At 43.1% G+C, this 21,621-nt stretch overlaps 1 protein-coding gene across 1 annotated transcript in view; it reads left to right on the top strand.

The window, feature by feature from the left end:
* Positions 1 to 10,342: 10,342 nt before the first annotated feature.
* The window catches only part of kin (Kin17 DNA and RNA binding protein), a 143,191-nt gene continuing 131,912 nt past the window's right edge, over positions 10,343 to 21,621 (top strand). Inside the window, exon 1 of the mRNA XM_061030498.1 lies at positions 10,343 to 10,353. The gene's annotated coding sequence lies outside the window, so the exon portion shown is untranslated. The remainder of the gene's footprint in view (positions 10,354 to 21,621) is intronic.

The raw sequence follows: 21,621 nt of genomic DNA, 5'->3' as shown, positions 1-21,621 counted from the left end.
GTGTGTGTGTGTGTGTGTGTGTGTGTGTGTGTGTGTGTGTGTGTGTGTGTGTGTGTGTGTGTGTGTGTGTCTGTGTTTGTGTGTGTGAGTGGGAGGGTGTCCAGTTTCTAGCTAACAATGTGAAATTACATATTGTTGCTGGGTTAAGAGGGGTTAGCATTTGCTTAAAGTGGTGTTTTCTGAGCGGCGAAAATGTTAGCCACCCCCGGAGAATTCATCATACACAAAACACACACACACACACACACACACACACACACACACACACACTGGATAGACCACATAGGCGGCTCAGACTTCACAGTGGGGTTTTGGTAGTGGTGTAATTTGTTTTATTAAATACAATTACTGCAGCTTTGCTATTCTAACCTGGTCATGAGAGGCTGCGGGCTCTCTGTGTGCGTGTGTGTGTATGCACGAGTGTGTGGTTGTGTATGTGTGTTATTTTTTTTTTTTTTTTTAAAGCTTTATCCATTGATTTAAACAAGGTGGACAAAATATTGAGTCTTAAACCAGAAAAACTGTAACATGGTTTTCTTTGCAGCCACCAGACTTCATTCATAAAAACAGTCATTTTGCCTCCCAGAACGCTGAACTTCTTCTTCTACTGCTGCCTGTATCAGATGGTATTTGGGGTTATTTAGTGTTACACAAAGTTTGTGTTGGATCTGAACAAAACCCAAACATCACACAATAACACAAATCACCTAATGGCTCAATGCAGAGGTAGATCAGCAGCTCCTGTGTTGTACCTGTTAAAATGTGCGATTTTGTTAATGGAGTCTGGTGGCTTTAAAGAGAGTTTTGCAAAAACTGTATACGGTTCTAAAAAAGGAGATGTTAATTTGACCAAAAGTTATTTTTCTGTAGAATAGTTTCTCTGAAGTTGTCAGACACTTAAATTAAAACAGTGCATTTGTCTGCAGGGATAACGTTGGAGCCACTACAGATTATTTTTTGGCTGCACCTTGTAACAAACTACTTAAAGGCTTTAAATGCGATTTTTTGATCCAGCAGATGTCGCCCTTGAGCACCAGCATGAAACCAAAACAACTCGCGCTGCATTGTTGTGTTAGCATGCTAATGCTAGCTTTATTATGCTCGTATCTTCACACTGCATGTAAATTTACCTGAAATGAGCGTGATCTAGAAACACAGTTAAGCAGTGAGTACAGTATGTTATTCTTCTTTTCTCTAGTCCCTCAATTAAACAACTTTTATACACGAGGGGAGGAGTCAGCCGGCCGTCCAGGCGATGTAAACAAAGTGAAGATAGGACTCTGAAAACTCTGAAAACATCACAGACAGTGGGACTCGGGTGTTACACCCATTGTAGACAGTCATGACTCACAGAGTTATTTTCAGAGGATATACTTGATTTCTACATTTAAGTGTGAAACATCACATATAAAGACTTTAATGGGTGTCAGTAGCTCAGTCTGTAGGGACATTGGTTGGGAACCAGAGGGTCGCCAGTTCAAGTCCCGGTGCGGACCAAATATGGAAGTTGGTCTGGTAGCTGGAGAGGTGTCAGATCAAGGCACCGAAACCCCTCCCCACCATCAGCTCAGGAGCGCCCGCTGTGGGCCGCTCCGTCACTCTGGCTTCTCTCCATCAGTGCATGTCCATAGGATCCTGTTTCTGCATGTGTGTGTATATTTCAGCCTATGTGTGTGTTCATGACTAACAGAGTGTAAAAACTGAAATTTCCCCTTAAATCTTAAGCAAGTTTTTCCAAATAGGTCCCAGGTTGGAAAATGCTGGTATTGGCCTTACATTTCAGCATTTGCCTCGTAAACTGTTGACTGTGTGTGTTATGTGTGTGCGCTCCAGTGGTCAGTAAGGTGATCTGAGGGCTACAGTTAAGAACACAAACAGAGATGAAAGCAAAGTGCCGAGTCAACACAACAGCTGCAGACGGCCGCATTGTTTGTGAAGAAAAGCCGACGCTGTTGAATTAAAGGCAGGAGAAAAAAAAAAAACCCAAGCATGGCTTAATTACTGTCGCATTATACCAATTATTTTGTCTCCACACCCTTATCTTAATTACTTCAAAAGACCAACTTCAATTAGGGACATGAAAACTGCATCTAGAACTGCCAGTCCAATCCCCAGCTCCCCACGGAGGCAACCACGTCACTCAATTACACACACACACACACACACACATGCAATTACTCACTCACACACACACACGATGAATCTTACCAACAAATTTGCTGATAATTAATTGACATGCCAGGCATAATATTCAGCATAAATAAATGAGCGTTGTTCTGAAAAAAAAAAAAACGAAGATGAAAGCGGAGCAATTAATTCCCCGCGTCAGTACAGAGCGAGCCAGAAGTGGTCCCAATGATTTCATGTGTGTAAAAGATTCCAGTGAAAATGTCAGCGATTTATCTCATCAGTGGGATTGAAAATGGAACGATGTGCTGTTTGTTTTATAGAGAGACAAAAAAAAATCAGGTCGATCCAAGACCTCAAAGTGGAGAAGCAACTCGATGACAGAACGTACAACATGTTGGATTTTACATTCAAATATGGACTAAAACTTTGTGGTACTGTCTGTTTTTTTTTTTGTCGAGTTCTTACATCACCTCAAATATTTCCAAATGTTATCAAAGCCAGAGAAACTTTAACTTCACACCTGACACGATGATGTAACAACTGTATCCCTGATGGCTGCTCCATCTCTCAGCTTCCTTTAGACCAGCGACAATCTGTTGACACAGTTTTGTCTCACCTTCTGAAAGACCCTTTAGTGTCCGCTAAGAGCCAGCTGAGAGGGGTAGAGTGCAGTGTGTGTGTGTGTGTGTGTGTGTGTGTGTGTGTGTGTGTGTGTGTGTGTGTGTGTGTGTGTGTGTGTGGGAGGTGCAGGAGAATAAGGTGATACTCCGGGTGTGTTTGTGAGGAGATGAAAGGTAATGCAGACCATCGGGGTCACATGTCTGGCTGCATGACGGAGGGCTCTACCATCCTAAACCTGAGGAGGGGGGGGCGGGTTACATGTCGGAGGGTCTCCTTTTGGTGGGGGGTGTAAGGTGGAGGGGGTGTTCTTGTCCCTGACCCATGTCTAAGTGGCGCTGCAGTGTTTACTGTGAGGAAGGAAGCTGTCAACTGTGTTTGCTCCCATCTCAGCGAGACAGAGCAACTCCTCACCCTTCCTCCCCCCCTTACTGCTTACATGGAGAGAGACGTTGTGCTGTACATTTCTAGAGCCAGAGAATCAGAAAAGAAAAAACAGAAAAGAGGTGAAGTTATTCCTCTTGACTCCATTTGGTCTGCGTCGGTGCGTCTGGAGGAGACGGGCCTCCCCTGCACGGGCCCGGAGGTGATTGACAGGGCTTCTCTACTTGAGGTGTAGAGTTTCCCCCCTGGTGTAAAAAGTCCCCGTGGCTCTCCTCCAAAGGGTGACTGCATTCCTGACCAGGTCATGAACTGACCACCTTTACCGCCGCCACCCCCCACAACCACCGCAAACCGCTAAAAATTCCCCCCACCTGAGCTGCAGAGCGACCTCAAACTGCATGTTTATTCCCCTGAAATTGAGAAAACTGCACGACTGAGTCATGGTGACCAAGTATGACTTATTGACCCTCGGTTTGGGGGGGTTGGAGCAAGTCTGTGCTGGCTGGGGCAAAAAAGCAAGCTTGATGTCAGGATTCTGACATCAAGACTGGGTCAAAACCTTAAACCGGGTTAGGTTTTGAATTGGAACAATTCATTAGACACATGGCTCTCTCTAGATATGTCGCAGTTTTGGAAAAAGTCAATATTTTCCTTTTCTTATTGTGGGTAAATGGGGTTGGTCATTGACACTGTTGTCACAAAATGCAAAAAAAAATAACAGACAATGCTGTGACCACTTTTTAGTTTTCTGAATTATTAGTATTAAATCTTCTAAAAATAGGAATTTACATCCTCCATATTGAGTTAAATTCACTGACGCTCACTGTCCACACTCACGCTCACTGCATCCATTAAGTATTTCATTCTTTGCTCTGCTCTGTTTCAGTTTCCCCTTTCAAACAGTATGACATCTAGTACTCTTTTTTTATTAAAAGTGGTCAAACAGAAGTGTGGCGCTTTGTATTTAGGAGCTGTAGACTGAAATCACAACACTCATGAGTTGAACAAAAGTTTTTCCACCAGTGTTGACACAAGTCAAAGATCTGCATTTCAACACAGATATGGATATTTTTTTAATGCAACAGTATCTCCACTTTGTAAAACAAGCTAACAAGCTCTTTAAAGTGATAAAAGCGAGGGCCACTGCCTTGTCGAGAAAACGGCAAATTGGCGTAAAAACAGCGTGCGGAGTTTGGACACTCAAATTGGAATCAAGCTAATTTTGTCGCTGACACTCACTTGTGTCACATGCTGTAAGGACAGGCTGTTCCTAAAGTAGTGAACATCATTTTCACTGATTTAGAACCGTATTGGACGTTAATGCATTTTTCAAGTATTAGTCAACACTCAGGCATCACCTGGGGAACGAGATTCAGATTAGATTTTGATCGCAAAACTCACTGAAACATGAATAAATAAATGCTCCTGTTGTTTCTTTCCGTTCATTATCTCTCACCCTCAAGCCCAAGCTGACATCACCGCTGATGACGTCAGAGCCATGACATCATCTTTAAAAATGAGAACGCTCTTCTATAGCAACAGATGTAAACATGACCCGTGTTCAAAGGTTGTATTGTAGTCTTCTCTGAGTAATGAACTGATGCGGCGGGTGAGTAATGAGTGGAGTACTCGGGTAATAACAGAGGTGGCAGGTTCCCATTGGATGTTTTCTCTGTCTTTATTTATTCAGATAACAGACTTTAGCTTTTAACGTGAGGAGCTCAAATGAAAAATGGTCATTGAAACACGTTCTCCAAATCCTGCTTCATAGTGGAAGGTGTTATATCTAGACTGTACATGGTGTGTTTAGAAGCAGAATCCCCTATATTACTACCACTTACATGGCATTGCAGTCCCTATAGACTCATTGTCTTTGTTTGTGTAGCTATTGTTTCGCCCGGGGGTGGGGGGGGTGGCGAGGTGGATTAATGCTTCGTTGTTGTTTATTCAGCCTTTTTTTTTTTTTATACCCTGGCAACATTTCTGAGCCTATAACCGCTTCATTTCTTCCCAACCCTTCCATACAGTACTACCACACACACACACACACATGTAGATACACCCCACGCCCCAACCCCGTGCACCCTTCAGGGCCTACCTCGGGGACCCGTGGTGTGATGAGCTGCGCCCATCCCTGCGCCGCCTGTACTCTCAATCTCTATCTCGACCCCAGCAGAAAGCCGGGGAAATTACGCGCCTTTTCCCTGGAATGTGATTAGATTCCTGATGTTGGCAGCCACACATCTCTGTTTTTTAATTGGGTTCCGAGGCGCGACGAGATTAGCCTCGTGACATCATTGATGGTCTGTTCGTGTTTGTGTGTGTGTGTGTGTGCGGGGAGGTTGGTGGTGTCTGCTGATAAGAGATGGTAAGGGGGTGTCAGGGCTTTTTTTTTTTTGGTGGGTGAATCCCCCCCTCTCCCAAATGGATGATTCTTACTAATAGGGTCTAAGAGTGGTTTATTTTCACATATAGGAACATATGCATGGACGGATGGGGGGGGGGGATCCATTTGCTTTTGTTTGTCTGTGAGATTGCCACGTTACAGAGTGTTTTGTGTTAGCGTTAGAGCATAAATCTGATAAAAGCTGCCTTCATAGAAACAATAGAGCCAAACATGTGTCATCACATCTGCTATCACTAATCGCGTTCATCTCCTAAATTTGATAAAATCAATACTTGCCAAAAGCCTTTTTTCAGCCATTTCACGTTGCACTATTATAACCCAAAAATTGCATCTTGTCAATTAAAACCTAAGCCTATTATCTTCTCTTCATCACAACATCATCTGCATACAACTTAAGGTTATCTCATCTACTAATGTCGATGTTTCCAGCTCCTTACTGTTGTCGATCAAATGTTGACTTAAATACAGGCGGGAAAATCCAAGAAATTGTAATTCAAGCTGGAATAATCCATCAAATCAGAAGCTGGTAAAATGTTAGCATGTCAGCTTTGAATCGAATCAGTCTCCATTTTCTCCAAAGATTGTCGAGAAGCCAGCATGGAGGGGCCTACGACTGGCCAATGGGATTAGAATGGGCGTTCTGATGGGGGGGTTTGTTGGTCCACATTGGCAACAAAGAAGTATACACATGATCCAGAAGTGGGCATGCTTTATGGGGTCCCAAGTGAACTAAATGTAACTCACATTGGCTCTGTATGGAGTCCATCAAGGTCTCTTAATCTTCAAATATGAACACAAAAATTCGAGGTCACTTGGGACATTATTGGCTACATCGTAGTTGGGTTTCCCCATTATGGTGACACATCGGTGTGCTGGTCTTGTTGGTAGCCATTTTTTTAATTGAAGCTAAAAAAATGTCCTTTACAGTGCTGTGCTGGGTGTGGGTTCAATTATTTTAACTCTTGGTTCAGAATGTATACAACTAAATAATTAACTACAGCCATATTTGCACATTTCTAGTATAATCTGGAAATTACTCAAGAAATGAGGTCATCTTTAAACTTAGTTCTGTGCAAAATAAGCCATACAAGCCATACATTTAGTCGTTTTTTTACAGATTTATTTTTGGGCTTTTGCCTTTATTTGGATAGGACAGTGGATAGATTAGGAAATTGGGAGATAGAGCAGGTAATGACATGCAGGGAAGGAGCCGTGGGTCTGACTTGAACTTGTAGCCCGCTTGGGGGCCTGTAGTCTCCGTGCATGGGGTGCGACCTAACCGCTAGGCCATCAGCGCCCCATAATTTTATCTAAATAAGTGTTGTGCAGCACAATACCTAAATTCTAAACCAAACAGAGTTCCAGTGGAAATATTAGCTCCTCACTAGTTGGCATATATATTGTCTATTTTCTCTGCAAAGTTTTCTTCATGGCTTTTTTACTCCATGTCTCTCGAGGCTTTCGGAGGCTGAACTTCTTATTTTAAATCAACGTTTTGACTGCGTTGTGGATGCAAATTTTGGAGACTTAAAAGAGAAAGCTCAAATTTAACTTAACATTAACATCTTAATAAAATCACACTATTTGAATGCGACACAAACCTTCATTTAGGACGTCCAATTTCTCAGTTACATGGTTCATCTATGTTATACTTCAGACCCATGCAGATAGATCTAAAGTCTCCACTCAGACATTTTAATTCAAATGTTAAACTTGTGTTGTATCACACATGAAGCCGAGGTACAAGTGACAGGATGTGTGACAGGTGCACCGACCTCCTAATCTTCACATGACCTGCAACTGTCTGAAACTTTCACACACAGTCAGAGCTGAAGGTCATGGTCATTGTGAGTGGAGTTGGGGGGATTGGGGGAGGGAGGGGGAGGGGCAGTCGTGGGTGTAAAGGTCTCCCACGCCTCGCCTTCCCCCCCATTAGCTCGCATCCCCTCCTCCTCGGGCCAGAGAACAATCATCCTGGCGTCTGATACTTCCTGCCCGGCAATAATTACCCCACCTAATTAAAACTTAATTGCTGGCCTCTCCGACCGCCATCTTAAAATGAGCAATGGGAGCCGGGGCGGGGGCGTAAGCCTGCTGGGATGTTTGTGTGGACGGCAAATTGGTTTATCCCTATCAGATTCCTCAGTCCCTGGCCCCGCGCACGCTACCGCGCCGCTCCACTGCCCAGAAACAGAAAGAAAGGGAGAAGGCTTAATGTGATGGAGGCCAGACAAGGCCTAATGAGATATACTTTTTTTTTTTTTTTTTTTCCCCTTTGCTTCTTTAAACCACCACTTTCATTCACAGTTTCGATTAGTTGGCTTTAAAGGAGCGGGGGGGCGAGGCCTGTCTGGGCAGGAGAGAGTGATGAAAAGTTTGCTGTATGGGAGGAGAATAAAAGGTTTTCGAGGGGGTTGGGGGGGGTGGGGGGTGATGGGGAAAGGAAGACGGAGAGATAAGGAAGTTAGGATTCATGGCCCCGCTGCAAAATCATCAGGGGTAAATGAAAGAGGAAATGCTGCGTTAATCGCTATGGGTTCTCATAATTGTTACGATTAAATTTCATAATTGACTAATGGCCAGCTGCGGCTTACATTACACGCAGGATAAATACATCACATTAAACATGCAAGCTGAGAGGAGACGAGTGGAGATGGATGGATAGATAGGACAGGAAGGATGGACCGATAGATTGATGGACTCTTAGCTTTCACCCGTTCTTGCTGGTTTTTTTCAACACTGCAGAGGAAAATCAAGCCATCGCCGTCTATTGTAGTTTCATTAAAAGTCTTTATATGTGATTTTTCAAACTTAAATATATAAATCAAGTATCTCCTCTGAAAATAACTCTGTGAGTCATGACTGTCTACAATGGGTGTAACACCCGAGTCCCACTGTCTGTGATGCTTTCAGAGTTTTCAGAGTCCTATCTTCACTTTGTTTACATCGCCAGGACGGCCGGCTGACTCCTCCCCTCGTGTATAAAAGTTGTTTAATTGAGGGACTAGAGAAAAGAAGAATAACATACTGTACTCACTGCTTAACTGTGTTTCTAGATCACGCTCATTTCAGGTAAATTTACATGCAGTGTGAAGATACGAGCGTAATAAAGATCGCTAGCATTAGCATGCTAACACAACAATGCAGCGCCAGTTGTTTTGGTTTCATGCTGGTGCTCAAGGGCGACATCTGCTGGATCAAAAAAATCACATATAAAGCCTTTAAAGGGACAGTTCGGCCTTTTTGAAGCTGGAATGTAAAAGATGCTTTTTATAAGTTAGATTTTTTACCTGCTTTGATCGCGGTTAGCAATGTAGCAATTTAGCTATCTGGAAAAAGGCGATATCAGTAACAGTGTAGGTGTTCTCCTCTACACAAGTTCCCATGCTATGAATGACATAGTGCATAGCTGTTTGGGTCTGAAAGTTCTGTAGCATGCTCCTTTTTTTTTCAAACGAGATGCATGCTTGCACTTTTCCCCTCAACTATTCAAACGAGCGTTTCCCGGTCACAACATCGGTTTCCTCGTCATCTGTTGAGTGCTTTTAGTCCTAGAAAGATGTGGCAACGCTGCACTAAAAAACAACTTTATTCCAACACTGAGGAACGATGAAACCACAGGAAAACCAGCAAGCTTGATGGCACCACACCTGCAGGAAAAAATTGGCATTGTTTAAGTCATTCTTTTGAATTCTTTTGCTGGAAGGAAATCGCAATTCGCCCCCAGGTAAAGTGCTATTTTAAGTATTTATTCTGGTGTTTTTTTCTAAATGATTTGACTCAAACTAAGTGGACAAACATTTAGTAATTGTCCTTGGCTTTCCTGTTGTTGCTGAATTGCAGCAGCATTGGTTGGATGTAGAGAGGGGTTAAAGGCCCGGGAGCGCCGAAACGCCACATGGTTGAAGGGCCTGGAGGGAGTTTTGGCGCGAGCAACAAAGGTAAAAAGGTATGAGAGAGATGGAGAGAAGTGGAGGGGAAAAAAAAAATTGGTGTGGAGATATAGGAAGCGATGAAAAGGTGTTGGAGAGAAAAAGATGGCCATGTGGAGAGGAGAGGAGAAGCTGCATTCAGGGCCTCCGGGTGGTATTAGGCTGGGTGCCAGGCTGGTGTGTGTTATCCCAATGTGTGTGCTTCCTATGAACTCACATTTTTTTTTTTCTGAACCTCATCTCCCCGCTCCCCTCCATCCTTCACTCTTGAACTCTCTCTCCGCTTTCGCCTGCCTTTCTTCATCTCCCAAACACAAGCGAGAGGCGGTTGGGCGATGAGCAGATAACGGAGGAAGAAGGAGACGGAGGTGTGGAGGGAGAGAGAGAGAGAGAGAGAGAGAGAGAGAAAGTTGGAGGGTGATTAGAGAGAGATGACAGGTGACATCCATAAAGGGATTACGGGAGCGGGGGGCCTCAAAGACAGGGCCCTAATCCTGGCTTTGTACGGGTGCAGATAAACAGCTCCACTGATGGCTTGCTCTCTTAAAAAGTGAACATGAGCTACACAAATAACTTCCTAATTCCCCCTTTGTAGAAGTGAGTGCACGCTACAACACAAATAAGTTCCCTAATTCTTCCTTTGTGCGAGCGAGGCCTCCGAGAAGCACAGAATAACTTTGCTCTCGAGGTGTTTGTGAACAGGATGCTCGGTAAGAGGCGAGAGAGGGGGGCCCCGCACTGCGCAGATATGTGTCGATTGTTGCTCCGCCGCATGTTGGTGAAAAGACTTACAAGCTCGTATTGAACAGCAAAGTGTTGGGATGAGAATTAAGAGGAAATGTACTTATTTTCTAGTGTTTGGAAACACACACACGGTTGTCGGTTTGTGGTCTAATTAAGCGCTGCCTTGAAGACACACACACACACACACACCCACACACACACCTGTGCTGCACAGACAGGAAAGACCACCAACTGAAAGTCTGGTTTCCCATATGGGAGTGTGTGTGTGTGTGTGTGTGTGTGTGTGTGTGTGTGTGTGTGTGTTCGTGTTCTTGTAGGCGGACTGTCAATATTTGTGCACACACTCTTTATTTCCAACAGTGGATGAGTAACACTCTGTTATAATATATGTTTATAGTGAATTATAGTGCATATTCTGTGATCTAATAGTCATAGTTTTGGATTAAATTTGAATTCCAGTATTCTTTGAGGCTGTCATTTGAAATATTTTGGGGTTTAAATGTCCAAAAGTGCATTTCCCCTGTAGATTGCAACAGCCTGCAGCCAGGTCATTGGCTGCAGCATTCTCTTTTAAAGGCTTTATATGCGTTTTTTTTGATCCAGCAGATGTCGCCCTTGAGCTCCAGCATGAAACCAAAACAACTTGCGCTGCATTGTTGTGTTAGCATGCTAATGCTAGCGATCTTTATTATGCTCGTATCTTCACACTGCATGTAAATTTACCTGAAATGAGCGTGATCTAGAAACACAGTTAAGCAGTGAGTACAGTATGTTATTCTTCTTTTCTCTAGTCCCTCAATTAAACAACTTTTATACACGAGGGGAGGAGTCAGCCGGCCGTCCGGGCGATGTAAACAAACTGAAGATAGGACTCTGAAAACATCACAGACAGTGGGACTCGGGTGTTACACCCATTGTAGACAGTCATGACTCACAGAGTTATTTTCAGAGGATATACTTGATTTCTATATTTAAGTGTGAAACATCACATATAAAGACTTTAAGGTCAAATCAGCGGATTAATGTTTATGCACTAACTTTGAAAACACAGTATCCATAGTGGTTAGTGCACACCCCTCATACGGAGGCTGTGGTCCTCCAGGTGGGCGGCCCAGGTTTGAATCCGACCTGTGGCTCCTTCCCTGCATGTCAGCCTCAACTCTCTCTCTCTCTCTCTCTCTCTCTCTCTCTCTCTCTCACTCACTCTCTCTCTCTGTGTTATGAATCTATCCTCTATCCTATCTCAGAATGAAGTCCCAAAAAGACCCAAAACAAACCTTTAAAAAATGCTTCTTTTTGGCCCAATCCATAGAGTAGATGACAGAATTTAAAACAAGATAATTCCATGTGTCACTTTTATTATAAGCATAACATCATTATCTAAGGACTGTCAGCAGCCCTCTACATCCTGAAACGTCATATTTTTAACACATACCTTTAACTTTCCACCGCCTCTGTTCGACCCGCCCATACATATGTTACCTCACAGTGAGACTTTTTTTTGGTTAACAGATATGGCTTTGATTACAGAGACACCTATCAGACTGTCTTTGATAGCCTGCCGGTCTCCCTCTGGCCTTCTCTTTCTTCCTCTTTTTTAAATATGCACGGTCAAAATCTCTATCTGCCATTTCACACTTTGCCTTTCATCACCCCTCCATTACCTGGTAATGAATAGATCCTTGCTCTCTCTCTCCCCCCCCACCCCCACACCTCTCCTCCTCTATCTGTTAACTTCATGCAAATTTTTAACTGTCTGACACATCAGTGGCGACTTTGTGAGGTATGAAAGTGAAGCAGGAGGGGAGGTCGAACTAATGACTTCATTTTCTCTTTCATGGGGTATTCAGAGCGCGTGCGGCGGGCGGCCGGGATTCCTCCCCCCCCTAGAGCATGCGACTTCTCGACACAGATACTCGATATGAAAGCTGCGATGTGATGCAGAAGCAGGTCAAGCATTGATTGGACGCCTATTTTTAAGGATTGTCAGACACATTGATACTCAGGGAAGTTGAGTGTGGGTGTGACCGGGGGAGAAAATAGCGGCTACAAACAAACAAACATTTTTGGTGTTACACACTTTTGTGCACACACACACAGACACACACCTCACCCCTCCCCCCCCCTCTAATAATCCGCTAATCCTGTTTATCATCAGCCAGCTCCTCTCCGTGCGAGCGATACATGAGAGAAATCACACTCACAAACACACTCCAATGTGCAGAGCGGAGATACAGTATAAATACACACATCTCTATTTCTTGATTTCTTCTTCCTCAATCTTCTCTCTCTCACTTTTTTTTATTTTTTTATTACCGTTCTCTCTCTACGCTCTCTTATGAATCGGCTACACCAGTTACACATCACAATCCCACATCAATGCCCGGGCCTCTCAGAAATATGAGTGTTTTGCTTCTTGCATGTGCGTCTGAAGAGTTTTCACTAAGCCGCAACACTTCTTCTTCTTCTTCACTCCTCTCGCTGCTTTTTTCTTTTTTTTTTTTTAAACTCCATATTCCCTTTAAAAATTGAGATACTTCCTCCCGGGATATTGTGAGAAAATGTTAGCCCTAAACTACGCCTGAACTTTTTCTTCCTTCTAAAAAAAAAAAAGAAGAAGCACATTTTCTACGATATCCCTGCTTTAAAAAAAAAAAAAAGGAATATAAGGTATAATCACAGATGATCCTGCCTCTGCTACCTAAGAAGGGAATAAATCTATATTTTTATATTTCTCTTTTGGGATGCTGATTCTAAGTACGAGCTAAGTAAGTTGTAAATATAGCCTTAATCGCCGTTTCTCATTTCATAAGGTAATCTGCGGCGCTTAAGGGGTCATTGGAGGAATTTATATTTGGCTGTTGAGAAGCACAGAGCAGGTTTTACTCCAGCTTTGTATTGTGTAACTCTTTCGCAGGAAAAGAGGGAGTGGGGTAGAGGACAAGGAGACGCCTTCGCTCAAGACGGTTTGATTCTGTTTTAACTGCAACTCTTTTGCAAGTTTCAGCTTCATACCTACAAAAGTTTAAAGAGGTGTGTGGAGACAGTTTGCTTTGAAATCTGAATAAAATAAAGTTGCACACAGTTAAAGTGCTAAGCCAAGGGTTCACAAAGTGAAACAAAAAGTGGACATGTTTAGTCGAATAACTTCACTAGTAGGGCCCAAAAAACTAGTCAGTCTATTTCTCGGGTCAAGAAACTTGACAGGTCATATCAGAATCAGAATCAGAATCAGAATCGGGGTTTATTGCCAAGTACATTTACACATACAAGGAATTTGACTTGTTTTATTGGTGCTAATATGTTGGCTGCATTGGCAGATATTTCTTTTTTGACTAATTACAAGAAATAAAGGCCACATTTTTCCAGCCAAATTGTTGAAATAAGTGTAACAAGATATTTACGACAAGAAATCAAACACATGCTCCAGCTTAGATTTGAGTTTTTTGGCACTGCTGCCGGGATGATGGCAGTAAAAAGTGAAACAAAAAGTGGACATGTTTAGTCGAATACCTGCGCTAGTCAGAACCAGAATTATAGTCGGTCTATTTCTCAGGTCAAGAAACTTAACAGGTCACATGTTGGCTGCATTGTCAGATATTTATTTTTGATCAATTACAAGAAATAAAGGCCACATTTTTCCGTCTACTATGTTGAAATAAGATGTTTGTTTGGACTTGTCAGGTAAATAAAGCTTATCTAAAGTGTAATGGGATATTTATGACAAGAAATCAAACACATGCTCCAGCTAAGTTTTGACTTTTTTGCACTGCTGCCGGGATGATGGCAGTAAAAAGTTAAGAACAAACCAAGTTATTAAAGCTTTTCCTTAAGGTAACGTGTTGAGACATCACCCTAAAAACAGGATATCACCCTCCTGATTGTGGCTGGTGGTAAAGCGTCAAACACATCTTTGTGCTCTGACTGTTGTTGTCACAAACGACACTGTAAAGCCGTCACTGTTTCATTTACACACCAAGTCGCTGTCAAGATTTCCCACGATTTAAAACATCTGCACTCGGTCCCGCCTCTCTAATTAATGTGAGTGACGGCTTGGCAGCGGGTTGAAGCTGTTTAGTCGCTTATCTGTCGCCATCATCAACACCTACTCCATGACAAATTTACATCCACAACCTGACCCGGGTAAAGATGGAGGATGGAGTACTTTGCATTTAAAGGAGACGAGCTGAATTGTTGAGTTGTAATGTGTTGATGTGAGTCCGAGTGTGGGCTCACAGCAGCACAGAGGTCTGGTCACTTAAGGCTTTAAAACAGCAGGGGGGGGCGTTCCATTTCCTGAGTCCAGGAAGCCGCACTTTTTAGGGAAGCTGTGTGGGGTTCGGTTTCTCTCATTTCCTCCTCTGACACCGCTCCTGGTTGGAGTGCAGGAATGCAGCCGGGGAGAAGCACCTCTGCGGCATCCTGTGGACACTTCCTGACTCTGAGGAGTAAGACATTGACACAGCGGTGGAGCGGGGATTGATTCACTTATTGAAGTGAGGAGGCAAAGTGCTTCACAATCAGCTTGTGTACTCAGTCGCAATTATGCTTCGGAGATACTTTCTCAACTTTAATAAGTGAAAAAGGAGAAGGCAATACGGTGTTAAATACAGCACATGGACCATCTAAGCTGACATAACCCTATTATACACACATACACAAACTGTCACATACACATGCAGGGACACACACACACACACACACACACACACACACAGTAATTTCCTCAGATGGCCTGTAATCTTGCAGGCCTCCATCTCGGGCGGCTTAGCCCAGTGGACTGGGGCGGCCGCTGCCAGCTTTCTACCCAGGGCGGGGGGGCCCGAAGCGGGGTGGGGGTGGGGGGTTACAGGGGAGCCGCGGGGCCTGGAGGAGCCCCACATGGATTGTATTTGGGAGCCTGAGGCATGAAATGGAATAGGTTTAATCTGTTATCACCTGCAGGGGAGCGGCAGGGCCAGCCACTGACAGATATAACGGCTGAGGTGGTGGTGGTGGTGGCGGGGATGTAAGGGGGGGTGGAGGGGGTCACAGTCCTCAGTCGCCGCTGGTAAATGAAATATCAGCCACTACAGGCAGAGTGATATTAGTTTAATTTCTGTGAAGCTCACCTCTTCTCCCCTTCTGTCTCCCTCTCTCTGTCTGCTTCACTTGAATTTTAACTGTCGACTTCTATCTGATTCAGAGTTCCTCTTTTTCAAAGCTTGATAATTCACTCAACAGTAAACAAGATGTGTCTTTCTTGAGAGATTTGTAAAACAATGAATTTCAGGTTTTGGGATTGCAGCGACTTGTTGGGGGATTTCTGGGTGGATTTTGCTTCCTGCTTTCTTTGGCCATCAGCGCCAGATTATCTGTTTACCCAGCGCTGTTTGTGCTAAGCTAAGATAACCATCTTCATAGGCCAATATTTGGTTTAATGCATGAGAGTGAATATCTTCAGTTGTAATTGTTTTCTACAGAAAACGCCGGGTAAGATGACCTCAAATTTGAATCCTAAAACATCAATCATTGAAATAATACAGCACCTCTTTGTGATCATTGTTTTTATTGATTTTAATCTTAACAGCCCAGGGCCTGAGTCAGTTAAAGTGTACAAATATACAACTTCATAAATGCCTGATCTGCTCCTCCAACCCCAACCCTCCCCCCCCCTTCAGGTTCGATATTCGATCTTTTCAGAGTGTCCAGTTTATTATAACACTTTGGTTGTACAACTGATAAACAGAATAATGATCACAAATTACACCATTAAAAAAATAAATTCACATGCTGAAAAGGTTGGAAAAGTTTTATTTTGTTGGCGCTGAAGCAAATCTATGAAACAAAGAATTCTTTCTTTTAAAAAGAATGAATGAACAAAGAGTTGAAAATGAGGAAAAGATCTCCACACTGACAGGTTATTAAGTTAACAGTGGAGATACTGAAGAGTGTTGGGTTTCTTTTTCTTTTTTTAATGAAGTGCTCTGCCAAGAACCTGTTACGATTAATTCGTAGTAGTTTGACGATGGTGCAATCTCAAACCACAACTTCCTGCGAATGAGAGAGAGAGATCTGGTTTGACACTCGGGGGGGGGGGGGGGGGGGGGTTTGAAGGGAGGCATCTTGTCGTCTTCTTTTTTCTTTTAAAGCCGCTGTCACACTCCTTGAAGTGGCTCAGGGTGTCTGCTACTGTACTGAGAAGAAGAAGGCATGAAGGGTCGGAGTGGGTGAAGGTTACGAGGAGGTAGAAAGTGTCAGGAAATGAGGGCATAAAAAAAACCGACCTGAAACAGAGAACGCTTCACGTTAATCTCTCTGAGAGTCAATTTGGGATAAAATAATTATTTAGGATGTCATTCCACTACTACTACTTTTCCTCCACTAGACAATAAACCACATCCCCGTTTTCATAAACACACTCCTGCTTCATATCTATATTGAAGGTAATGCTGTGGTGTGTTTGGGTGTTTTGGAAAAAATTGTGTGTAGCCTGGCAGATTGCAAACTGGAAGTGGTGTATTCACTCCTTTTTTTTTCGGTTTAAGCTGACATAGCTCTAAAAATAGGTGTGGTTGGGAGGTTGATATTCTCACCTACGCATATTTACTTTCACACATACGCACACTTCCACACTCAAGGATACAGAGCATTCAAACTGCTCCACTTTATTTTTTTTGCCGGCAACCCACGCGACACACACACACACACACACACACACACACACACACAGATGTGCCACACAACACACAAAATATTCCATTTCACACATTTTTACTCGAGTTTATTGTTGCTCCAGTTTCAGCAGGCAGCATTTTAAAAGACTCCTGACACCCCCCCCCCAAAAAAAATATATAAAGTCAGTTTCTCACTCCTGTCATGGTGAAAAATTCTCTCGGCTGCTAACAGCTCGCTCCAAACTGTAGTAAAAAAAAAAAAAAAAAAAGTACACCCAGTATGTGCTGTGAAGAGGAAGCAGTGGCCAACCAGAGCTGAGCAGGTGTGAATAAACCCCCAACACACACACCCAACCACCACTCTATGTGTCACTTTAAACCTGTGGCGATTGACTGGAAATAATAAGAGTATATGGTATCAAAGTTCAGAGCCTTTTTCAAGCATCCGAATAAATCTGAGAGAAAATAACATTTGTAAAAATACAAACCGCTCAATTCAGCAGTCGCGTTTTGATTGACATCTCAGTGACTCCACAAACATCAACGCACTGTAAAAACTCAGCAAGTTACACTTTTTGTCAGCCACATTCACTTGTGGAGTCCAGATACAACTCTTTTTTTTCTGGCCTGCATTGTTTGTAATAGGTACAAATGTCTGCCAATGGGGAAAGCAAATTTTACCCTGAGTGTCTTGATATACAATTCTACAATCCTACTGTTCATGAGGCAGCTGCTTTTATCCAGAGTGATGTTCATCAGAGAGGAAGTAGAACACAAGCGAGGATCTAGAGAGGAGGAAGCAGCATCAGTAAGTGCAGACAAACAGCTTTCAGTCCAATCAGACACACAGGTGCTGACAGGAAGTGACCAGAGGCAAAGCATACTTGTATCATATCTATGTATGGTATCACACTGTAATGTCTTGTACTGTCAGTGCGGTCTTTCCAGTTGCTGTTGAATAGTGAAGGAGTGAAAGAACTAAATTTGGATTGGTGGATTCCCCGCATTCATTAAAGGCTTTATATGTAATATAAATCAAGTATCTCCTCTGAAAATAACTCTGTGAGTCATGACTGTCTACAATGGGTGTAACACCCGAGTCCCACTGTCTGTGATGTTTTCAGAGTTTTCAGAGTCCTATCTTCACTTTGTTTACATCGCCCGGACGGCCGGCTGACTCCTCCCCTCGTGTATAAAAGTTGTTTAATTGAGGGACTAGAGAAAAGAAGAATAACATACTGTACTCACTGCTTAACTGTGTTTCTAGATCACGCTCATTTCAGGTAAATTTACATGCAGTGTGAAGATACCAGCAGAATAAAGATCGCTAGCATTAGCATGCTAACACAACAATGCAGCGCGAGTTGTTTTGGTTTCATGCTGGTGCTCAAGGGCGACATCTGCTGGATCAAAAAAAATCGCACATAAAGCCTTTAAATTTGCAAACATGGAACAAAAGTAGGCTTCCTGTCCTTTTCCTCCCCAACATTACAACAATTATTGTGAATTATGAATACAAAGACGCTCATTTACTAAGTTAAAGAGCTGTTGTGAATTTTGGTCCCCTAAGAGCTCTGATGGAGGCGAACGGCAGACGTAGCAGAAAAAGAAACTCCGTCTTCACATGGCGGGGCAGCAAAGCTTTCAGAGCTGGGCCTTTCCTCCGCTTGCATCACCACAAAGCTATGCGGCGACAGCACAGCAGGCACACTATTGTGATTGCAATCAAGCATCCCCCAGACAACTATCACAACCGACTAATTACAGGATTAGGTGATCAAACAAGGCTCCTCCAACACCAGCCCCGGCCGCGCTGCGTATTTTGGCATGTGTCACTGTGTACCTTTCAGTCACTCTGAGGGAAGTGCAAACAGTGGCAGATTCTGGGGAAAACACACAGAAAGGTAATCATAGAATCAACTCTGATGTGTTGATCAAGTTTCTTCCTGTAGGACAACTTCCACAGAATCCGCCTTTAGTTAACAACTTATTATGTTAGCACAGCGTTGTTTCCTGGATCGGAGAGTCATTTGTAACGCTGTTGTGATGACATATCTTCCTGAACGGCTGTTCAACAAGTCGCAACTGAACCATACAAACCAGCACAGGTAATGAGGACAGAAAAGGGGGGGGGGGGGGTGTTTAGGTAATGGGTTGGGCCTACTGTATGACACACTGCATCATGGGTAAATGGGGGACTAGAGTTACACTACTAGCATGATGCCGTATCAACTCTCCCGCTTTATCTCCGTGCAGATCGAATGAGGAAACCCCGACCAAGAGCAACAAGATTAGTCAGTAATCAGATGTGATGTGATACTCTGAGCAGTCCGCCGAGGAGCCAGAATGCAGACAGGTTGTTTTGAATAGAGACAAGAATGTGGGAGCAGGTGGATCGGCTGTAACCTGCAGCCACACGGAAACAAAACCTGCCTCTGTGGAGACAAAGAAAGGGAAAGTCGAACACTTTAGAATTTGTACTTTTGAAAGTCTTTATGACGGTGCCCCCTTTCAGAGTTTCAGCTCAGTTTTTAATTGTCACTTCATGACTTAAACAGGCAATTGTTAGCTTTCTATGCCGATGAATATTTAACATATTCCAATGGTTTGTTTGTTGAAAGAATTAGGCTAATTTACCTAAACAATGAAGGACAGGTATAACATTTGGTTGGTTGTTTGGTTGTTTGTTTGGTTGGTTGGTTTGTTGGTTGTTTGGTTGTTTGGTTGGTTTGTTGGTTGTTTGGTTGTTTGTTTGGTTGTTTGGTTTGTTGGTTGTTTGTTTGGTTGTTTGTTTGGTTGGTTTGTTGGTTGTTTGGTTGGTTGGTTTGTTGGTTGGTTGTTTGTTTGGTTGGTTGTTTGGTTGTTTGGTTGGTTGGTTGTTTGGTTGGTTGGTTTGTTGGTTGGTTGTTTGTTTGGTTGGTTGTTTGGTTGTTTGGTTGGTTGGTTGTTTGGTTGGTTGGTTTGTTGGTTGGTTGTTTGTTTGGTTGTTTGTTTGGTTGTTTGTTTGGTTGTTTGGTTGGTTGGTTTGTTGGTTGTTTGGTTGGTTGGTTTGTTTGGTTGGTTGTTTGGTTGTTTGGTTGGTTGTTTGTTTGGTTGGTTGGTTTGTTGGTTGGTTGGTTGACTTACATTTTGAAAGTGCATTTCAGGAAGTATTGTGACATATTTCTAAAGAGCCTAAAGCGTTTTTCTAGTACATTCACTATAACTATTCCCTTAGCATGAGTCTACAAATGTCAAATGTCAAGTCGACTAAAGTGCATGAAACCAATGAACGTGCCTGGTGTTCAGCCAAAACAACAATCTGAATGCATATCTACCTCGTATCTTGTTTCTTGTATGTAGTTCCTGCAGTTACTTCTGCATTCTTTGAAAAGCTCAAACGCCGTGTCACCACTTCCTTGATTCTGGTCCAAGTGAGTGATTAATGTCCCCATAGCCTCGCCATGATATCATGACAGAGTAGTTTACAGACTGGTTTGTGATAATCAACACAGTGACCCTAAGACAGACGGTTACAGACAAGGACACATGCACGACGTGTTCACACACACACACACACACACACACACACACACACACGCACACACTGAGGCCCAGTGGGGTAATAGATGGAAAAACATGTTCGTTTTTTTAGTGTGTGTGTGTGTGTGTGTGTGTGTGTGTGTGTGTGTGTGTGTGTGTGTGTGTGTGTGTGTGTGTGTGTGTGTGTGTGTGTGTGTGTGTGTGTGTGTGTGTGTGTGTGTGTGTGTGTGTGTGTGTGTGTGTGTGTGTGTGTGTGTGTGTGTGTGTGTGACAGCTCAGCTCATTTGGGGGAAGGCTGCTGACGAGTCTCATTCTCAGCAGCTCTGTTTGGAGTGTAAACATGTCAGAAAGTGTGAGAAAGCTCTGTGTGCGCGACGGTGGCGAGCTCCTTTTGTTTTGGTTCTCAGGGTAAGAATAGCTGATGATGAGCCGGGTTAACTTTAGCCCGTTTGCGGGTGTGCAGGTGGGGGTGATGGTGTGAAATGGCCAAACTGGTTTACTCATATGCCAAAGACACTTTACTGGATTTTTCCGTTTAATTAAGAAGTCTGAAGTGGTGTTTGAGTCACAAAAAATCACAAGTTGCATATTGATTTCAATTTACAGAATCCAATCCCCCTCAAAGACCCACAAACACACCAACACCAACATCGCCTCCAGCCATGATCCAACACCTGCTGTGCGTTACAGGTTAAAAAAAAATCCATGAAACCTGTAACGCCAGATCCTGTGTTTCATTCTTTCATTTGTGTTTCTGTTCCTGAGTTGCTTCTTTCTCAGTCTGGCTTCATTGACTCAACAGTGTCATGATGTGAAGACATTTGAAGGCATCTGATTGGTGTAAAGTAACCACGCTAATGACGGTAGCGGCCAAGGGTTATTATCTCAAAAACATTCTGGTGCTGGACTTTGACGTCATGTGTTTTGAATTAAGTTAATTGTGTGTGTTGGACAGAGTTTAAGAAGCATAGAAATGACTTTTTGTGAGTGTGACTTCTGTTTTGCTTTTTGTTTGTTTCATTTGTTTTGTTTTGAAAGAAATTCTTGGAACAAATTTTGTTCTGATATGTTTTGATTTTTGTAACCAAACTAGTCGTGTCTTAAATAATAAGAAAACCAAGTCTGTGACCACTTTTAACCTTTAACCTCTATTATTGTCTTGTGTCACTTGTGCCTTTGTATTTTATTTGTAATTTGTCTTACCTGCCTAGGGACAACAGATGGAAAC

The sequence above is a fragment of the Labrus mixtus genome, chromosome 22 (genome assembly GCF_963584025.1).
Source record: "Labrus mixtus chromosome 22, fLabMix1.1, whole genome shotgun sequence".
Classification (NCBI taxonomy): Eukaryota; Metazoa; Chordata; class Actinopteri; order Labriformes; family Labridae; genus Labrus; species Labrus mixtus.
The sequence above is the reverse complement of the archived record's forward strand: the minus strand, read 5'-3'. Positions and strand labels throughout refer to the sequence as shown.